The sequence below is a fragment of the Lepidochelys kempii genome, chromosome 9 (assembly GCF_965140285.1).
Source record: "Lepidochelys kempii isolate rLepKem1 chromosome 9, rLepKem1.hap1, whole genome shotgun sequence".
In the NCBI taxonomy this organism is placed as follows: domain Eukaryota; kingdom Metazoa; phylum Chordata; order Testudines; family Cheloniidae; genus Lepidochelys; species Lepidochelys kempii.
In genome coordinates, this window is record NC_136388.1 from 64,597,312 (window position 1) to 64,611,090 (window position 13,779).

Below are 13,779 nucleotides of genomic sequence, written 5' to 3' on the forward strand. Positions count from 1 at the left end.
GGGGTGGGGCACCTGAACATATGCTGATTGATGTGCGCTAGCTCTGCTAATCAAGTGCACGGCATTTGAATCATTCCTGGGTGGGAGTGATCTGGGGGGAAACATGGGCAATTGCAGCGGGGAGAGATGAGGGAATATAGAGGCAAAATCTAATGACCATTTTAGGTGTCTGTATGCTAATGCAAGAAGTATGGGGAATAAACAGGAAGAACTAGAAATTCTAATGAATAATCACAGCTACAACATAATTAGTATAGTGATCTAGGAAAGACACGGGGGAAAAAGGGAAGGAGATGTCTTATATATCAAAGATGTCTGTGTCTGCACTGAGGTTGAGGTAGAAGTGGGAGGCAGACCTGTTAAAAGTCTCTGGGTGAGGATAAAGGGGGTAAAATACAAGGGGGATATCATGGTAGGGGTCTACTATAGACCACCCTGTGATGGGGTTCAGTCACAGAGACCCTCTTGGGATTGTTACCTGATGTGCTGAGATTACCTCTGAGCCTGTTTTTCCTGCCATCTTGGGACTCCAGAACCCTGCCTTGTTGAGCCAGACATGCTAGTTAGCTGCAAACACAGACCTAGGTCTGATCCACGCCCCCAAAGCTGCAGACTTTAACAAAAAACTGCTCAGCTGGTCACCTATCTTCAGCACCCAGCTCCCAATGGGATCCAAACTCCAAATAAATCTGTTTTACTCTGTATAAAGCTTATACAGGGTAAACTGATAAATTGTCCGCCCTCTATAACACTGATAGAGAGATACGCACAGCTGTTTGCTCCCCCAGGAATTAATCACTTACTCTGGGTTAATTAATAAACAAAAGTGATTTTATTAAGTATAAAAAGTAGGATTTAAGTGGTTTTAAGTAATAACAGACAGAACAAAGTAAGTTACCAAGCAAAATAAAACAAAACACAAGTCTAAGCTTAGGTTTCAGAGTAGCAGCCTTGTTAGACTGTATCTGTAAAAGAAAAGGAGTACTTGTGGCACCTTAGAGACTAACAAATGTATTTGAGCATAAGCTTTCGTGAGCTACAGCTCACTTCATCGGATGCATTCAGTGGAAAATACAGTGGGGAGATTTATATACACAGAGAACATGAAACAATGGGTGTTACTATACACACTGTAACGACAGTGGTCAGGTAAGGTGAGCTATTACCAGCAGGAGAGGAAAAAAAGCAAAAAAAACCCCCCTTTTGTAGTGATAATCAAGGTGGGCCATTTCCAGCAGTTGACAAGAACGTGTGAGGAACAGTAGGGATGGGGAAATAAACATGGGGAAATAGTTTTACTTTGTGTAAGATCACATCCACTCCCAGTCTTTATTCAAGCCTAATTTAATGGTGTCCAGTTTGCAAATTAATTCCAATTCAGCAGTCTCTCATTGGAGTCTGTTTTTGAAGTTTTTTTGTTGAAGAATTGCGACTTTTAGGTCTGTAATCGAGTGACCAGAGAGATTGAAGTGTTCCCCTTCCCCCCCCCCCCCGCTGGTAATAGCTCACCTTACCTGATCACTCTCGTTACAGTGTGTATGGTAACACCCATTGTTTCATGGTCTCTGTGTATATAAAATCTCCTCACTGTATTTTCCACTGAATGCATCTGATGAAGTGAGCTGTAGCTCACGAAAGCTTATGCTCAAATACATTTGTTAGTCTCTAAGGTGCCACAAATACTCCTTTTCTTTTTAAGTCTAAGCTTAATACATTAAGAAACTGAATACAGGAAAATCTCACCCTCCGAGATGTTCCAATAAGCTTCTTTCAATACTTGACTCCTTCCTAGTCTGGGCCCAATCCTTTCCCCTGGTACAGACCTTGTCAGTTCCAGCAGGCATCTTAGATGAAAAGCAGGGGATTCCACATGACTGGGACTCCTTTGTTCTGTTCCACCCCCTTTTATAGCTTTGGCACAAGATGGGATTCCTTTGTCTCTCTTTGAGTTCCCACCCCTTCTTCTAAATGGAAAAGCACCAGGTTTAAGATGGATTTCAGTATCATGTGACATGGTCACATGTCCTGTGAGACCCCTAGTCTCCATTCTTCCAAGGCTGGCTGGCACATACCCAGCAAGTTTTGCAAGTAAACAGAGCCATTCACAACAAATTGTCCTGGTTAATGGGAGCCATCAAGATTCCAAGCCACCATTAATGGCCCACACTTTGCATAATTACAATAGGACCTCAGAGTAATACTTCATATTTCTAGTTTTAGATACAAGAATGATACATACATACAAATAGGATGAACACATTCAGTAGAACATAAGCTTTGTAATGATACCTTACAAAAGACCTTTTGCATAAAGCATATTCCAGTTACATCATATTCACATTTATAAACCTATTTTTTTAAAGCATATGGAGTGTAACGTCACACACCCAACTAGGAAGAAGAGGTGGATGAAGCTTTTTTTTAAACAACTAATAGTCATGCAAAACACAGGCCTTGGTGGTGATGTGGGACTTCAACTACACAGGCATCTGTTTGGGGGCAGGGGCGGGAAATACAGCAGGGCACAGATTATCCAACAAGTTCTTGGAATGCTTTGGAGACAACTTTTTATTACAAAGGGTGGAGAAAAAGCAACACAGGGAGAGGCTATTCTGGATTTGATTCTTGTAAATAGAGACAGGTTGAGAATTTAAAAGTGGAAGGCAGCTTGGATGAAAGTGATTGTGAAATGGTAGAGTTCATGATTCTAAGGAATGGTGGGAGAGAAAACAGCAGAATAAAGACAATGGACTTCAAGAAGGCAGACTTTAGTAAATTCAGAATTGGTAGGTAAGAGCCTGTGGGAAGCAACTGTAAGAGAAAAAAGAGTTCAGGACAGCTGGCAGTTTTTTAAAGAAACTTTATTAAGGGCACAAGAACAAACGGTCCTAATGAGTACGAAAGATAGGAAGTATGGTAAACGACCACCGTGGCTGAAGCAAGCATGTAGGGACAAAGGCCTTGGCTACACTTGCGAGTTACAGCGCAATAAAGCCACCCAGAGCACTGTACCTCACTCCCCATCTACACTGGCAAGGCAGGTAGAGTGCTCTGACTCCGCGGCTACAACGCTGCTGGTACTCCACCTCAGCGAGTGGAATAATGTTTGCTGCGCCCCCGCTGGAGCGCTGCGGTGCCAGTGTGGACACCCTGGCCCTATATTGCACTCTGATCGGCCTCCAGAGGTGTCCCACAATGCCTGTTCTAGCCACTCTGGTCATCACTTTGAACTCTACTGCCCTGCCCTCAGATGACCAACCATCAGACCCGCCCTTTAAATTCTCTGGGAATTTTGAAAATCTCCTTCCTGTTTGCTCAGCCAGGCGTGGAGTGCTCTCAGTGAATCTTTCCGGGTGACCATGCCTCCACATGCCGGGCAAGCCCCAGTATGGAGCAATGGTGAGGTGCTGGACCTCTTCAGTGTTTGGGGGGAGGAAGTTGTCCAGTTCCAGCTGCGCTCCAGCCGTAGGAATTACGATACCTTCGGGCAGATATCAAGGGCCATGCTGGAAAGGGGCCATGACTAGGATGCACAGCAGTGCAGGGTTAAAGTGAAGGAGCTGTGGAATGCCTACCGCAAAGCCTCTGAGGCAAACAGCCGCTCTGGTGCTGCCCCTGCGACCTGCCGTTTCTACAAAGAGCTGGACGCAATACTTGGGGCCGACCCCACCTCCACTCCGAGTACCACCATGGATACTTCAGAGCCCAGTTCAACAAGGCAGGAGGAGAAGGAGGAGCAAAGCGGGAGTGAGGGTGCTGAGGCAGAGGAAGACACCCCGGAATCCCTAGATGCATGCAGCCAGGAGCTGTTCTCAAGCCAGGAGGAAGGTAGCCAGTTGCGGCGGCTGGTGCTTGGGGAAGGACAAAACTAGAGGAGGTTCCTGGTAAGCGGCTTTTATTTTGGGAAGGAGGTTATTTGGTGTGGGCTCTTGGGGCCAGGAGGGTTAGGCCTAGATGCGGAATAGGGCGTTGATGTGTTCTCTCTCATCGTGGTAATCGGCCTCAGTGATCTCTTCAAAGGTCTCAGCCAGAACTTGGGCAATGCACTTGCGCAGGTTTCTCGGGAGAGCCACTGTGATCCTTGTCCCAGTCAGGCTAACGTGTCCGCGTCACTGTGTCGTGAGGAGCGGGGGAACCATTGCTGCACACAGGCAAGCTGCATATGGGCCAGGGAGGAAGCTGAATTACAGTAGAAGACCCTCCCTTGCTTCCCAGGTCACCCTCAGCAGCAAGATATCTTCCAGGACGAACTCCTGTGGAAAATGTGGAGACAGTGTTCAGTATAGGGGCCCCCTGCTGCTGTTGGCTCTCCCCAAGGCACAGAAACCCAGAGGACAGTACAGCAGTGAAACAATCGGTCATGCTTGAGCCTGTGCTTATTCACCATTTTGGGGCTCCCGTGGGTTATGTGCGCTCGCTTTGGGGCAGGCAAATTATGCTTTTGTGTAGACTGGGCTTGCCGTTAAGTACAGGGGAATCATTGCTCTGTCTGGTGTGAACAACGCTGCCTCTGTTAAGTGTTACATTTTGCCTTTACAGATGCAACCTTGAGATCTCAGCCGTCCATGTTATCACTGGTCAAAAGACTCCAAAGAATCAGAAAGAGGCCACGTAAAAGCAAGGAAGACATGTTTCATGAAGTCATGCAGCATTCAAATAATGAAAATTGAAAAATGCAGGAGTGGCGGGACAGTGAAAGGAGGATCCGCCAGCAGAATGCGGATCACCGGCACCAAAGCACGGATTGGTTGATAAGCCTAATGGAGCGCCAAGCAAACTTTATCCAGGTGCTCATAGCCATGCAGGTGGAGCACTACCGCTCCCCACAGCCCTTGTCCCAAAACGCTTTCCCTTGTGCCCCCATGTCACCTCCAACCCACTTTCCCCAACATCTGGGTTCTTACTGCCACCAGCTGCCTCCAACACCTATAGCTTCACCACCCAGCCCTGAAAATTACAGCCCTTACCCACTGCACTCAACCCCCATCACCATGCCGTATAGCCATCCTGAAGTGCAGCACTCATTGCACAGCACTCCAGACAGGACATATGCAAATCTGTGACTTTTACCGTTCCCCACCCCACCCCCTTGCCCTTTCTGTTTCCCAAGCAGTTGTTTTTCTTTTCAATAAATGGATTTTTTGGTTTTGAAAACATTCTTTATTATTGCATAAAGTAAAAGATACCTTAGCCCAGGAAAGAAACAGGCACTGCAAGTCAGCACAGCAAACACAGATTCCTACTAACATTGGAACCACTGCACTTCACTCCCGTGCAGGGCACCAGACATTACTGGTGGCTTTCAGCCTCAAATTGCTCCCTCAAGGCATCCCTAATCCTTGCAGCCCCGTGCTGGGCCCCTCTAATAGCCCTGCTCTGTGGCTGTTCAAAGTCAGCCTCCAGGTGTTGAACCTCTGAGTTCCATGCCTGAGTGAATCGTTCACCCTTCCCTTCACAAATGTTATGGCGGGTACAGCACGCGGATATAATGGCAGGGATGCTGTCATCGGCCAGTCCAGCTTCCCATACAGAGAGCGCCAGCGGCCCTTTAAACGCCAAAAGCACACTCCACAGTCATTCTGCACTGGGTCAGCCTGTTGTTGAACCTCTCCTTGCTGCTGTCAAGGTTCCCTGTGTAGGGTTTCATAAGCCATGGCATTAAAGGGTAAGCGGGGTCTCCAAGGATCACAATGGGCATTTCAACTTCCCTTACAGTGATCTTCTGGTCTAGGAAAAAAGTCCCGGCTTGCAGCTTCCTGAACAGGCCTGTGTTCCAAAAGATGTGTGCGTCATGCACCTTTCCAGGCCAGCCTGTGGTAATGTCTCTGAAACGCTCACGGTGATCCACAAACGCCTGGAAAACCATAGAGAAATAGCTCTTCCAATTAACGTACTCGGAGGCTGGTGCCAGAATTGGAATATGTGTGTCATCTCTTGCCCCTCCACAGTTAAGGAAACCCATTTGTGCAAAACCTCCACAATGTCATGCATGTTACCCAGAGTCTCGGTTCTTCTGAGCAGGATGCGATTAATGGCCCTGCAAACTTGCATCAACACAATTCCAACGGTCGACTTTTCCACTCCAAACTGGTTAGTGACCGATCGGTAGCTGTCTGGAGTTGCAAGTTTCCAGATTGCAATAGCCACCCGCTTCTCCACCATCAGGGCAGCCCTCAATCTCGTGTCCTTGCGCCGCAGGGAGGGGGCGAGCTCCTCACACAGTTCCATGAAAATGGCTTTTCTCATCCGAAAGTTCTGCAGCCACTGTCTGTCATCCCAGACTTGCATGACGATGTGATCCCACCACTTGGTGCTTATTTCCCGAGCCCAAAAGTGGCATTCCACAGTGGTGAGCATGTCCATGAGTGCCACAAGCAAACTCGAGTCGTATGCGTTACTAGCGTCGATATCATTGTCGAAGGCCACACTGTCACTTTGGATCTTAAGGAATAACTCGACTGCCAAACGTGACGTGCTGGCGAGACTCATCAGCATATTCCTCAGCAGTTTGGGCTCCATTCCCACAGACCGAAAGGGAAGACAGAGTGCGCAGTACAAAAAATGTTGAAAGATGGCGCCAAATGTGGACGGAAGCACAGGGAATGCTGGGATGCGAACTGATGCATCACAGCGCATTGGGACAGGACCCAGAGTGCCCCACACCTCCCACCACCTTCCCACAAGCCACAGTGCCAGAATGGGAAGAGGTGCTCTGTGAGATAGCTGCCCATAATGCACTGCTCCCAATCCCGCTGCAAGTGCTGCAAATGTGGCCACGCCAGTGTGCTGTCAGCTGTCAGTGTGGACAGGCTGCAGTGCTTTCCCTGCTGCGCTCTATGAAGGTGGGTTTACCTCACAGCGCTCTACATCTGCAAGTGTAGCCTAGCCCAAAGAAAGGTCAAGGCACAAAATGAGATTGAAGTAGCTTGGGACATAAAGAATAATAAGAAAACATTTTACAAATAAATGAGAAGCAAGGAGAAAACCAAGGACAGGGTAGGCCCATTACTCAATGAGGAGTGAAAACAATGACAGAAAATGCAGCAATGTCTGAATGTTAAATGCATTTTTTGTTTCAGTTTTCACCAGAAAAGTTAGCAGTGATTGGATAACTAACATAGTTTACATTCATGTAAATGGGGTAGGCTCTGAGGCTAAAGTAGGAAAAGAACAAGTTAAGAATTGCGTAGGCAAGTTAGATGTCTTCAAGTTGGCAGGCCTAATGAAATGGGCTTAAATTGCAGCAAGGGAGAATTTGGTTAGATATTATGGAAAACTTCCCAACTTTAAGGGTAGTTAAGCACTGGAACAAATTATCTAGGGAGGTTGTGGAATATCCATCACTGGAGATTTTTAAGAGCAGATTAGACAAACAGCTGTCAGGAATGGTCTAGTTATTACTTAATCCTGCCATGAGTGCAGGGGACTGGACTAAACGACCTATTGAGGTCCCTTCAGTCCTATATTTCTATGATTCAGTGATTCAATGATTTCAGTGGGAGTTAGACACCTAAAGATCTTTGAGGATCTGGGCCACAGTCCCTGTTTTTAATTGTCTGTAAAGCACCATGCACACATTGCTGTAGAAATATTTGGTTTAGCTTTATTGAATCCTTTCTGCAAGGACTTCAAATTCCTTGTCCTTCCCCATCATTGAGCATCTTGATAATTGGATCTTAGGGTCAACTTCTACCCTTGGGTACATCAGTAGAAACCAGATGGGTGTATTGGAGGGTGGAAGGAGATATTCAGTAGACACAGTTGGAATGCCCATCCACAATTCCACTCCTTGGACTGCTGATGAAAACCAGAGCATTCCTAGGGGGTTATGTTCTTTCTCCTGTCCACTTTTCAGCTGAGAAGCCCATCAAGTTGCATGCCTGCCTTCCTGCTCTGCTCTTTACTTGTATGCTCTGTTATACCCACAGCTGATGTGCCGCCAGCTTTTCTGAAGCGTTGGTGTGTATTAAACTAGGCAAAAGCTAATTTGTAATAGTAGTGTGACAGCTTGGACCCATTTTGGGCACTAAGGGGTAACCCATCAGCTAGAAAAAAATTATTGCTACCACCTGTTAGGTCATCACCAGGGTGGGTGTAGATGCTGGAAGTGGTGCAGTGTTTCTGTACCACAAAATGTTTAAACATTATCAGGCGTCCAATCCAAAGAAATCACAAACACACAAAAAGGGCCATAACTCATAGAAACAGTAGCAGAAAGCTTCTAAATACAATTGATGATACAACTGTGTACTCAGAATACTTTTGTTCAGGGAAATATTTAGCCCCATGTGATCTATTTTGTGCATTTTTTTAACTAATGGGATGCTGACACTGTCAACTGCACCTATTTTTCTCTCATTGCTTTTGGTGACTGTGCTCTAAGGTGTGGGAAATGGACTTACTCATACTTAGCTGACAGCTGTAGGGTGAGAACTTGTCTGGTGAAAGAATGCTGCACAAGTTCAAAGCACTATGCCAAGAGGAAGCTCCTGAGGATGGGGGTGACCCATTGCTTTGGACAAGGATGATGGCACTGCTGATTTCAGCCACAAGGCGGAGACTGAAGACTAGGAATCAGTAATACCTTCCTTCCTTTGAGTAGTGGTTTTCAAACTTTTTTTCTGGCAACCCAGTTGAAGAAAATTGTTGATGCCCGTGACCCAACGGAGCTGGGGATGAGGGCTTTGGGGTATGGAAGGGGCTCAGGGCTGGGGCAGAGGGTTGGGGTGTAGGGGTGAGGTCTGTGAGGAGGAGCTGGGAATGAGGAGCTCAGAGTGTGGGAGGGGGCTCTGGGCTGGGGCAGGGGGTTGGGGTGCAAGAGGGGGTCAGGGCTCTGGGCTGGGGTGCAGGCTCTGGGGTGGGGCTGAGGATGAGGGGTTTGGGGTAGAGCAAGGGGCTCTGGGTTTGAGGGGGGACTCGCGGCTGGGGCAGGGGATTGGGGCACGGGGTTGGGGCGTGGGCTTACCTCCAGCGGCTCCCAGTCAGCGGTGCATCCAGGGTGCAGAGGCAGGCTTCTGTCCTGGCAGCGTGGACCACGCTGTGCCCTGGAAGCAGCCAGCAGCAGGTCCGGCTCCTAGGCAGAGGTCTACAAGCGGCTCTGTGCGGCTCTCACCCACAGGCATTGCCCCCCCCCAGCTCCCATTGGCCAGTTCCTGGACAATGAGAGTGCGGAGCCAGTGCTCAGGGCGGGTACAGCACGCGGAGCTGTGTGGCCCCCCCCCCACCTAGGAGCTGGACCTCCTGCTGGCCACTTCGAGCACAGCACGGTGTCAGAACAGGTAGGGACTAGCCTGCCTTAGTTGGGCAGCACCGCCAACAGGACTTTTAACGGCCTGGTCGGTGGTACTGACCAGAGCCACCGCTATCCAGTGCCTTCCATTCTGTGACCTAGTATTGGGTCATGACCCACAGTTTGAAAACCACTGCCTTAGAGCCATGGTAAATCATTCCAAAGCAGTGGATAGGAACACCCACTTCTTCGCAGGAGCTAGTTCTAAGAAGAGTTTGAGCAGGCCCCCCCCACCTCTGCAACAATCTATATCACAACCAGGGCAAGAAGAATAAAGCCCTCCAAACTCCCTCAGAGTTGTGTCTACCCCCTTCCTCAGTCAATAGCCTAAGGATGAAACAAACACCTGCTAGATGCAACGCAGCCATCTTCCTTACCCCAGCCAGGGAAGAACTGAGCAGACTGACCGGAAGATTTCCTGCTTGGCTCTCCCTTCTATCTTTATTGTAACCATGTAGTGAAATAGCCCCCAGCAGCGAATTTCACATTGCTGTTTGTCCCCAGTTATCTCTAGCAGAAGCAATAGCATAAACCCGAGGAGAATCTGAGCCAGGTGTCTCTGTCCGGTACCCCTCTGCCAGCCAGGGGCAGAAGCAGAGACCCCAAGGTGCAATGGCTATCTTGCCTTGCTATAGATTTCTAGAATCATTCTGTACACACAGCTCCTCTTGTCTCTCAAGACAACCAGTAGCTTAAGTGATAATTGATTTTGCTGTAAATGCTGATTGAAGTTCTGCCCCTCTGCCCAAGCTCTGGTAGGCAGCTGCTAAGTATACAGACCCCAGAGTCAGAGCCTTATGTTAATGAAAACTTTGTATATTATCTGTGCTCTCTCTGGCCACTCAGCCAAATGTGAAGTCACAGAGACTCCATTGCAATTAAAGGAGCTCAGCCAGATTTTCATCAGTGTAACAGCCTGGAAATCGGCCCACTCCCCTTTATCTTTATTGAAGAATTACCTGAGTAGCATAGGTGTTGCACTTTCCTCCATGTTTTGGGGAGGAGGGGAACAGGGTTAATCTAGGGGAGTCAGCGATGGAAGTAGAGGCTTGGCACAAAAAAGTATGCAAGTTCCTACCATTAGTTTGCCACACACTTTGCAGGTGTCAATACAGCACACAGCTGAAGCCCAAGGCATGCAATTTGTACCAGTATTTCACTGGTTTGTTCAGTGTACAGTTGGCCAGGAACTATTTCACCCCCCCCCCGCACCTGCACCCCCTGTAAAAAATTTCAATTAACACTTTTTTTTCAATTTTAGTACAGACGCTTGGTCAAAACTCTCCCATCATTTTTATTATTATTATTGTGTTTTCAGCAACAGGGAAAAAACAAAACAAAACAACCCACCTGGTTTTTTTTCCACTGACAAAAAAAGTTTTGTTGGCTGAAATTTTCAATTTGTCAAAAATGCTACCATCTGTCCAAAAAAAAAAAAACTTGGAGGGGAAAAATTCCAACCAATCCCACTGGCTGGGGGAATTCATTAAAGTAACTTAATTGCGCCTTCGAGCCATAGCTGTTCTGAGCAACCTTAACCCCTTCAGGGGCAGTGTGGGGTGAATACCCCCATCACACCTGCAGAAACCATACTAAGAAACTCTGCATGGGAGTCGCCTGAGCACCAGGGAGACGTGGCTGTTGCTGAACGGCTAGTAGCACGGTGTCTCTTCCACCAGGACAGCTGTCAAGAGCAAAATATACCCACCACCTTAGCAGAGAGCGATGCAGCATGTCTTGATGGCGCTACACTGTCACCTGCCATCAATCCTTGGCGCTCTTGCAATTCACTACTATGGTGGCGCTGGTGTTGAGGCCAAATCAACTGGCTGGGCTGCTTGTAGTGCATCAGAACATGCCCCCACTCACTACTCACAGAAGGCCTGACCCTGAGGGGTGCTGAGCACTCACAACGCTCATTGACCGTGACAGCTTTGGGCTGCCACGTGAGCGTCGCATGCAGCATGCTGGGGACACAGCACAGTGAAGCCATCATTGCTGAACAGTGACTTCTTTAAACAAAGGTGTTGCGGGTGAGGCCACACGGCTTCATTATTATTGACCTGGAGTAGCCATCCTCCCCCAGGCAGGAGGGCCTTTTAGTGTCTGTGCCATTCATTCCTGGCCTCCTTCACGCTTCCCTCCCTGCAATCACATCCCAGCCATGCTCCCCAGGGAGTACCTCCTCGCTCTGTGAAGCAGTGAATTGAATCTGGATTCTGGATGAACCCTCAGCTTCCACACACTACCCTGTGCACTGCTGCACCCGGCCCTGACCCTGCTGCTAGGAAAAGCAATCCACTTCAGCAGTGAGAGCCTGTTTCTTGTTTATGTGGCTCGTTCTTGGGTGCTGGCCGATCTGAGCACACACAGAGCTCTTTCAGCACAAAGAAAGGAGGGTGATAGCCTGTAGGAGAGCAGAGGACAATAGGCTCAATTGATGCACTGTGGTGACCCATGGGTTTCTGCAAGCCAGGACTCACAGTGCGGAGAGCAGCGTCAAAGGACAGGGAGGAACACGAGCTTAAGGATGGAGGAAGCACAAAGCACTTACGGTGAAAGCTACCCTTGCCCTTGCATCGTTCAGCCCTGGGTTAAAGGCTTACATGGTGGGGATGGCCTTATATAGGACCTCTGTGCTGAGATGAATATCAGCCTTCAAAAGGGTCCAAGAAGCATTGAGGCAAAACATTCTTAATGTCTTACTATTTAAGGGTATGTCTAGCCTGCAATCCGGGGTATGGGCGAGCACCTGGAGTCGGTGCCCAGAGTTCTGGGTGGTTTGCACAGCTCGTGCTGAAGCAGTTTCGCTGGTCTGGGACCCAAGTTAGCTAGCTAAAAGCTGGAGGTGATGGTGGAGCACTCACAGCCTTCTAGGCCTACCCAAAGCCTCCCATTTTCATCAGGTGGAGCTGCATCAAGTCCTGAGCTCACTTGGCCACTCATTCTGGAGCTGCATCAAGTCCTGAGTTCATTTGGCTACTCATTCTGGACGAATACTCCAAAACAGTCTCCCCAGCCATTCCTCCGAGGGCATAAGTGAATTCACTCCCCTTCTGTGGTCTCTTTCTGCAAAAGATCTAGTGCGCGTGTTTCCTGGCAGGCGTGTGCCCAGAAATGGGACATTTACAGTGAAAAATTGCAGGAACCAGACTCTTGACTTGGTAATTTTGAGTAGCTGCACTGGAAACCTGATTCTAAGGGTAACACTCACCTAGCCAAGGCAGAAATTCATCATGTGACCTAGTGTCCAGCCAATACTGCCTGCAAAGTTCAAATCCTTGTGGCAAAGAGAGCCAGTGAGCTAGCCACGGTGTGAGCGTCAGAGATGGTTAAGGCGAGAAGTGACCATGATAATAATTGAGGCTGCTCTCCTGCCTGCCACCGGCCATTGCGCATCACCCAGCGATTGCCTTGAGTGGAGGCAATTACGTGTACACTCACTGCTGAACCCTGGACACTTGAAATAGGTTCTCACAAAATGTCTGTCAAATAGTTTCAATCATGTCCATGGAAATCACGCTCTGTTCCTGGGTGGCTTGTGAGCAGGAAAATAAAGGACTAACTCTGATTAATACATTGTTTACTGCAAATTGTTTGTTCACCTCTATTTCTAATATATTTTGGTGTGAGCCACCAGGGCTGGTCCAGCTGTCTGAGAACTCAGTTTAGTTGGGACCATGTTGATACTAAATTTAAAATTTCAGTTTGAAGCCATAGCTAGGACCTAAGGGCAGGGATACCGGAATGGGGAGGGGGGCCAAGGGATCATGACCTTCTCACTTTTGAATGTAGACAGATCTGGCCTGTCCATTTTTCACCATGGGCAGCCAGCCCTGCCCTTCCTCTTCCCCCCGAGGCTCACCCCACAAGCTGGAGCCTGGCCCGGGTAAGAACAGCCCCAGGAGTCTGGGCAGCTATGGGGAGCTGTGGACCGTCCAACTGCCCAGGATGGAGCGGGGGCCCGAGAGCAGCCCCCAGCCTGTGTCCCCACCCCCAGGGCCCCCTGTCCATGGCAGATGGAGGGTCCGTGGCTCCCCACAGCTGCACAGGCAGCTCTTACCATGGTCCAGCTGTGGCTCTTTGGCCCCCAAGGCCTCACCACCACTCCCCTCCCCCGGCCAGGCTTGGAAGCCAGAGTCTGGTTGGGGTAAGAGCCATGCAGGCACCTGTGGGGAGCCGCAGACCTTCCACATGCCCTGGGTGGGGAACCTTGGGGGGTGGGGACGGAAGACACAGGCTGGGGGCTGCTCTCAGCCCCACCCATCCCGAGCACATGGAGAGGCCTGGGCTCCTCGGGTAGGGGTGGGGCCTTGGGAGGAAGAGGTGGGGCAGGACCACAGAGGGGGGCGGGACCTTGTGTCCCCCCCACTTTTAGGAAGAATCCGCCCCGCCACCCACCCCCACCTAAGGGCCTGACACCCTCAGATCTAGCGTGTAATAGTGCTGTGCACACAGCTCTTTTGTCCCTTAATAAAGCTGCAACCATG